Here is an 8,135-nt window from a genome sequence, read left to right as displayed (position 1 = left end):
ATTTCTAACGCCTCTGTATATATGCTGTACATAAACCTTGTTTAACTCACCGTCGTCTCGTCCGCTCGTCTATCAGCTCTGCGCAGAAGCAGTCGCGAGCTGAGAAACCTATGCTACCAAATGGCTGGTGACCTTCCCGGTGGAATTCGCAGCAGTGGCGCCTTCGGGTCCGTGTTGGCGTCGCCGTCTTTCGAAACAGTGGTTGCAGCGGTGAGATTTCGAGGCGCTCTTCGAAACGTCGTCGGAGGCGCGCGTCGCGACACTCCGCATGCTTCGCATAACGTCGATTGCCAGGTACGTAGGGTCTGGCGGTTTTTTTTTAGGGGCAGAGCTTTTTAAAGCGGCATCCGATGGTCCCTCATCGTAGTACGTAACATGTATTATGCTTTGATCTGCAAGGTTGTGCCGGTGGTAGATCTGTGCATTGTTGAACAATAAAAATTCGCAGCATGCGCGTTAACTAAAAGCCGAACTCTCCTGTCTCTCATTCCCCATTAGCAGCCATTGGCATGTACATTGAGCACTATCTGACAAGAAAGGGTACTACGTTATACTCGCTGGCCGTAACCTCCTTGGTTTTAGAAAGGTTTAGCGAGCGTTGGGCCGCAGTGCCACGAATACAGTGAACTAGTATATACCATCAAATTGAGGTGGTTAAAGCTGGGAAGTAGACACGAAGCGCATTCCGTAAGAAAGTGTGCATGTGCCACCTCTCGTTTAGTACTTGGAATGTCCGCTGGATGGCGGTGCCTCTATACGCGGAATATATGATGCAAGGATGCGAGATGGTGGTACTTTGAGTTTTGACTAGATGAACGAACGGACACACAGACAGATGCATGGACGGACGCGTGGATGTCTGCACGGATGAATGGACACATGGGCAGACGCAGGGACGAACGAGCCGATGGACGTGCGGATGCACGAACAGACGCACGCACGGACGGGCGAATGGACGCACGGAAAGTTACACAGGCAGACGCATGTACGGACGTTAGCATGAACGAATGGACGGACAGATGCTTCGCGCCACACTTCATCATTCACCCCATGGATATGCTGCCATGTTGTTTCTTTCCGATTGCAGTGTCTATATATGTGGTCCATAACATTCATTTTATGGGTGACCCGGCTGTTAACACTTTCTGAAAGGAGTCTCCGTAAAATGGCCAAGTAATTCTGAGTTCAAGGTATGCTTAGTTTTTTAAACTAGATTCCAAGATCAGGCATGTAGCGAGTAGCCGGGAAGCGTGTGTTGGGAGGCTAGTTTGGAAGACACAATATGTAAACATTAACTGCGTTTATTCTGTTATAAGTCTCTGGTATCTCGTCCCAATGTTGTTCAAAAGTAAAGAATAAGTCTTGTGTAAAGCCATTCTTGTGTCAATGTGCATCCCAGTTGTTTAATTAACCATTAATGTTTTGAGGTGTTTTACCAGTTCGTTTGATTTTGGCTAAAATCTCTATAATATAGTAGACCAGAATTTCTCAAATACAACCCCTCATATAAACCGCTACCCCACCTACACAAAATTTCATTCCGAACTTGCCTATGTGTGAGGAAGTGGAACGTTAACTACAAAAAAATCTATACATTCACCGCTGTATATAGTACGCACCCCCTTGTTTAGGCACCTTTGTCCCGTTCTATTTTTTTTTTTTGGTGCGTGTTGTCTTAAAGAAAATACGGTTTAGAAGCATGTAAATAAAGTTACAGGAAAAGACGCGATGTTGTATTTCAATAATAGCAAACATCATAATAGTTGAATTGAAACACGAAAGTAACTTTAGTGCTTGGACTCGCTGTTGCAGCTGTACCTGACATTCACAGTACAAAACATTTATCGACAAGCTGGATAGCTGCACATGGGAACTCTTGAAGTAGTAACAACCAAAGATACAAAAAGGTAAGCGCATGCACTAGAAAGCCTGGTTTTGTGAACGTGAATATTTGCAAATACGTCATTGCCATTCCGCATAACTGATTCCTAATTATGTGCCCTATGAGTGCTTCAGGTATCAAACGCTGCATAAAGGGTGACCTTGATTTTCTCTCTTGAGTGCGGGGAATAAGATGGGGTCTGCCGCAATCCCACCAGGGCTGAGGTGCAGCCCCTACACAACCCTGAGGTAAGCCTGACAAGCTTCTTCCTGTTTTCAAAGCTCAAGAGAAGCCGTAGAGGTAGTCATTTAGAAAATTTTTCCTCCATCCAACAGGGTGCCATGAAGTCTTTGGTTGAGTCCACAGTAGCCGACTTTACAGAGCCCTTTGCAACGTGAAAGTAATGCCAGAAGTGGTGTATCGGCATCCAAGGAAACCACCTTGAAAAATTTTGATATGTTATGATTGCGCCAATGTTTTTTTTTTGCCAGACATGGTCTCACTACTTCAAGAACAGACCCTGAATATTACTATCTCGCTTTCCGCGTTCTTCTCCTCAGCGACTCGCTTAATAAATTTTCACGCGTGCAGGAGTGGTAGCCAGCATGGCACCGCCGACATGCATCAGATAGTGGTGGCGTTGCAAAGGCACTACAACCAGCTTGTGGCTGACAACTACTGGGAAGCCCAGCGACGTTTAGTGAGTTCCTGTATGGTGTGTGCAAAGCCTCTTAGCGTACTCTAAGAAGACGGTGACACAGTGCACATGCGTGAAACGGGACGCCTCTGTGACACTTGCCTAACTTACTTTAAACAATGCTTTTCTAACCTGAACAGACGCAATTTGATGAATAGAATAACGATAAAATAAAAATGGGATAAACAGAAAAAATAGAAAACAGGGGGAGCTCAGACGTGGTAAGCTCGAATAGGCGTATTCCTGTCTTTTTTTATTTTTTCGCTCCTATGTCATGTGACGTAGACCTCAATACTTGATATTGATAGCTAATTCACTTTCGTAGATGAAAATGATGAGAACTATGTTACGGCTACTTATTCTCCAAAAGCTTCATTGAGCGGTGAAGATTGACCTTAATTCCTGTGGTTTGGATATTGTTGCGTGTATTTGTTTTTTAATTAAATGTATGCATGTAGAGGTTGGTGTCAATGCGTGGTTCCGGCTACTTCTCTTCTCTTGCACAAAAGTCAACATCGCATATTTTGTAGCAAACACAAGTCTATACATATGTACATAGCACAACACTTACACAATGAGTTCACGTTTTTCAACACTGAGTGTCCACACCACACAGAAATGTGTCCACACTGCACAGAAACGTGTCCGCACCACACTGAGATTGTAAAAAAACACAAGTATTCACGCCAATTTAAGTGTTCACACAAAAATGCTAAAGTTCAATAAAATGTCTAAGGTGATTTTTTCGCTTAAATACTGAACTGTTTTCAGAAAGGTTTTCCCAAAAACATCATAGTGAAACACGAAAATAGTGTTTTGAAACATACCACGGTTAACAGTGAAGTACATTTTTTTTTGTTTAGTACTTTTGAGCTATTTCTGATTCCTCCAGAAAGTGAACGACTGCACGCGCTGCAGTGCCTTGTAGCTTTCCTTTTGGCCATGAACCCAAGATTTTTGCAATTGATGGAGGTTGCGTATTCAAAAAATTGAGTTTTCGAAAAAGGTTCTTTCGAGGTACGTCGTGATTCTTACAATGCAGAAGAATGTGCTCAACGTCTTCTTGAGGTTCTCTACATGAGCAGGTAGGACTGCCAGCTTTCCTTATTCTATACAGGAAAGCCCTCTTGTAGGGGGTACCAAGTCGAAGCCTATGAATGACTGTTCCTACCGATCGGCTAACCTTTAGCGGAATATTAAATTCTATACCGGGATCAATGTTATACAGCACAGAGTTTTGCGCAACATTTTCGAACCAGGCTTCCTCAGACAGTTGACAGCTCAGCTTATTTATTAGACACCGTGCATCGCTTATCGATAGAGGTAGCAGTGATATATCATTTTCTTGATGTGCTGCATGTACAATGTGATCAGCTATGTCGTTTCCTGTGATTCCACAGTGGCTTGGCACCCACTAGAACATTATGGTGTGGTTTAAATCTTTTGCTATAGCGTACGTCCTCTGTATTTCATATGCGAGCTCACTAGGCTTGTTGCCCAAGCTGATTCCTTTAAAAAAAACTAATGAGGACTGTGAGTCACTGATAACTACCCATCGAAGTGGACCTGGCTGTAAACATATGAGGCGTAAAGCACAGGGTATTGCATAGAGTTCTGCCGTTGTTGGTGTTGTGAAATAGCTCAGTTTGAAAGCTTTTCCCGCTTAGTATGCAGGTACAAAGAATGCCGACATAGAGCTTTGATTCAGACATGATCCGTCGGTGTACACGTGAATATAGTCTTCATAATTGGTATAAAGGTGTGTTAAAGTTAATTGCTTTATTATAATAATGGGCATATCATTCTTACAATGTATTCTCGGAATCAAAATTGTAATATCTGGAATAGAGATTCGCCATGGTGGGTGGGATGCACATGAAGGCCAGTATTCGTGCGTAGGCAGTAAACTATTGAATTCTACTATAGTTTTATGTACTCTTGCAGCTGATCTCTCCTGAATAGCTCGGTATAGGGGATGATTAGCGTGTTGAGTTGCCAACCGAAGATAATGCCGGCAAGTTTCCGTAAATCTCATAGCATGAAAAGTCGGTTAACGAGACTCCGCAATTACTAAAGCACTGGCAGACGCTCGCGGTACAACAAGACATACACGAAGGCTTCTGTCCAACAATCTTTGAATCCTCTCCTCTAAGTTACGTGATATCCCATGTAAAACCGGGGCAGAGTAAGCTATCTTTGTCGAATTATTGCTGAATTTACACGCATTAAAGAAGAATATGAGCTACCCAATCTCACTCCGGTCAGTCGACGTAATATATTGATTAGGGAGTTGACTTTGTCCTCTAGTGATTTTATCTGTGGTGCTCAAGGCAGACGTCTGTCTGAAAGAACCCCTAAAAATTTGTGCTGTCGCACAGGTTGTAAGCGCTGAGAGTCTATCTGAAGTTTGAATTTCTTAGAGAATTTTCTTGTGAATAGAAGTACAGATGTGTTCTCATGAGAAATAATCATGCCACTACTCTCAAAAATGTCATTGATTATTGTCAGCCCATCCTGAAGTTTTTTGTTTAACTGCTTAAATGCTCGTGTCTGAAGCCCAAATGCACAGATCGTCTGCATATACGGAATATTTCAAACTAGTAGGTAAGATATGGGGTATTTCAGCCATAACGCAATTAAGAAAACTTGCGTATATTGTTTGCCTTCGCGATTGTAACACAATCACTGGCTTAGCCAGAAAAAAAGGTTTCGAAGTTTCAAACCTCCTTTCCTTAAAGCTCTGAATTTGTTATTTTATATATTTTTGCACAAATCCCAACACACGCACAAACACGCATATAATCACGTTCTTGCGTAAGATACATATCATTATATGTTTTCGTCACACATATTAAAATATATGGTTTTTACATATCGCGATATATATGTATGAGGCATACATACCATGGGTGTTAACCCGAACAAAACTTCACTTTGCCGCTGACTCTCCCCGTATTTGTGAAATCCTGTTATATTCATTAAAGGGTCTGGCCATTTGAGAGGAACGCTATCTACAAAACGGGTAGCAGCACGCCAGATGTTATGTGAAAAAAAAATGAAAATCTCTGGAAAATGCTGGTGCTTCCTGGGAAGCAGCTTTAGAGTGCCATACCTGCTTCGACCCAAAACACATACGCGATGCCTTCGAGGCATGTATCTCCCATTTGGGCTCATCAACTATTTATGCTACATTCGTAAAATCCCCCAGACGAAGAAATAATTACGAGGAGGAGGCGAGATACTCACCATTCGCGTTTGTGTTTGCCTTTTGGAGAGGGCTCGGGTACGCCACCATGCATAATTCATACGCTCGGGCTTACTGGTTTTAGCGTTTCTAAGTAGACAAATTACCACCGCGGAACTTGAGAATTCTGGCGTGACCTGACTGTAGAAGGTCCCTCGTTGGCATTGCCGTATGCCTTTACTTTTGATTTTTCGGAAAACACAACTATAGTCCTGCGCTTCGCCGTTGCCCGAGTTACGCGACTATATTTCTGCCCGTGTTGTACGCAGCTGCTATGCCTGTATAAGATATTCTATGCGAAAGAACAATCTCATATGCCTAGACTTTGCTTGACGCCACATAAGAAATAAAAGGTGAAACGCATTTGAAGTGTACACGTGTGCAGAGCGAAAGTGATTTTAAATGAAAAGAAGAGAAAAGTGAGCCCCGTAACTGTCTCTCAGGTGAAGGACACCTCATCAGTAGCTCACGAGGGGTGGGTAAAGGAGGTATTAAAAGGATAGGATTAAAAGATAAAGTGATAGAGAGGAAGGAGAGAGTGAGGCGCAGGGACAGGGAATGGCGGAAGTGAGAAGATGGGAAAGATGGAGACGGTGGCAGGAATCCGAGGACGGAGCACCACTGGCGAGAGCTCTTGTCGGCGTCAAGTAGATGGCGTAGGGCGACCCCAGTCAGCCAGAGCTACGCTGTCATCGGAGATTGGCGTCAGGAGTTGGCGTAGGGCCAGCCCAGTCAGCCAGAGCTACACTGTCGTCGGAAATCATGAGGGCAGAACCGGTCGGTACGAATTCCAGTGAGCGAGTCCCACGTGTGCAGAGGCAGGCAGATGAACATATCTCCTTACATTGATTCTTCATCACGTTTTGAGTGAACGGCTAGATATAGCCAGCAAACAAGAACTTTTTCCGTAATGTTGGCAGGCTATAGCCGGCACTTTTTTCAGAACACCATTAATAGTGGGGAACGTACTCGTGGATATGCCCTAACATACCACAAAATGAGACTCAAATATTGCTGCAGTGCTTGGCCTACGGCTATCGATATAGTGCCACAAGTGAAGGTTTTTGATTGGTCTGAGAAATTTCGCTTAGTTGTGTTAATTTTTCGAACGCAGCTATTTGAACGGCGCTCTGCCGAGTATTGAAGGGACGAAGAGGGGGGTTATAAACAAGAGAAAAAATTCAGAGCATATCCATGGAGTGAATGATGATGAGGGGGACAGTGACAGTGAACCTAAATTTTACATGTGTTTGTGTGTGTGTTTCTATGCACGCGTGTGTAAACGCTGACAAGCTTGAAAATTTTCGGGGAGTTTTAAGACTACCCTTGGGTGCACCCCTGGTTGTGACTGCCGCCAATCGCTAGTTCATTTTGTTAGTTTGCGCTTTTCAATATAATTTTTGCCTTTAGATGTTCTCTACTATGTGTCGACATCTTAGAACGTGGGAGTCCTTACGTATCGTGATTGCCTATACAAGTTGAACGGAGCTTTGTATAACATAAGGAGTGCAGAAGTTGGGCATCTGTGGAGCACATTTTACTGCATGCACAAGGGCAGCGACCTGCAGACAGTAAAAGAAGTGAACTGTCGGGAAGTGAAAATCAGTTTATAACGGGAAGTGGTGATGTTGATATTTATTTCGATATTTTGAATTTTGATATACCGTGCAACTCCAACGAATACTACGAGAGAGAAGAGACGCCGGGTCAACGGGTCTGTAGATAAAATATATTGCAACCAGCAGTTGCGGGCGTGACCGTTTACAAGCACCAAGCAGAGCTAGCCCTTCGTTCTCTTCGTCCGGCACACACGTGCATACTCACAGCGAATGTCTCCCGGAGGTAGTGCAATGCCGGGCCAACCCGCAGGCGAGGTGAAACAAGCTTTAAGCAATAAGTTTATTATCTTAGAGCCGAATAGGATCCGTATCAGATATTAAGCTGATAAGAACAGACTTTTTATTCATACTTGTTACATACAAAATCATAACGGGTTACATAAAAAACATAGCAAAAACGGCAAGAAAATCGTATAATTTAATACCAAGTAACAAAAAGGCTTAAAACACTTTGATCTTAGCCAAAAGGCCAAGAAGCGATGCGAATTATTTGCACGTAATTAAAATCCATTCTTTCACACCTCCTATGTATTTCTGCGCGTGCGTGTGGCAATAATATCAGCTAAGCATGCATGAAAGCATTAGCTGAGCAAGCAGGAGGTTCATGCGCCGTTACGTGCGCAATGGTGTGCTGAAATAGTTTACGCACGTGCGTGTTGTGTGTCAGCCTAACAAAGGTGCACTGTTCGCAGA

At 43.4% G+C, this 8,135-nt stretch overlaps 1 pseudogene; it reads right to left on the bottom strand.

Moving 5' to 3' along the window:
* Positions 1–7,649: 7,649 nt before the first annotated feature.
* LOC119175130 (U2 spliceosomal RNA) lies at positions 7,650–7,811 on the bottom strand (annotated as a pseudogene).
* Positions 7,812–8,135: the final 324 nt, after the last annotated feature.

The sequence above is a fragment of the Rhipicephalus microplus genome, chromosome 5 (assembly GCF_043290135.1).
Source record: "Rhipicephalus microplus isolate Deutch F79 chromosome 5, USDA_Rmic, whole genome shotgun sequence".
NCBI lineage: Eukaryota > Metazoa > Arthropoda > Arachnida > Ixodida > Ixodidae > Rhipicephalus > Rhipicephalus microplus.
Note: the sequence above shows the minus strand (reverse complement) of the source record. Positions and strands in the feature narration are given on the sequence as shown.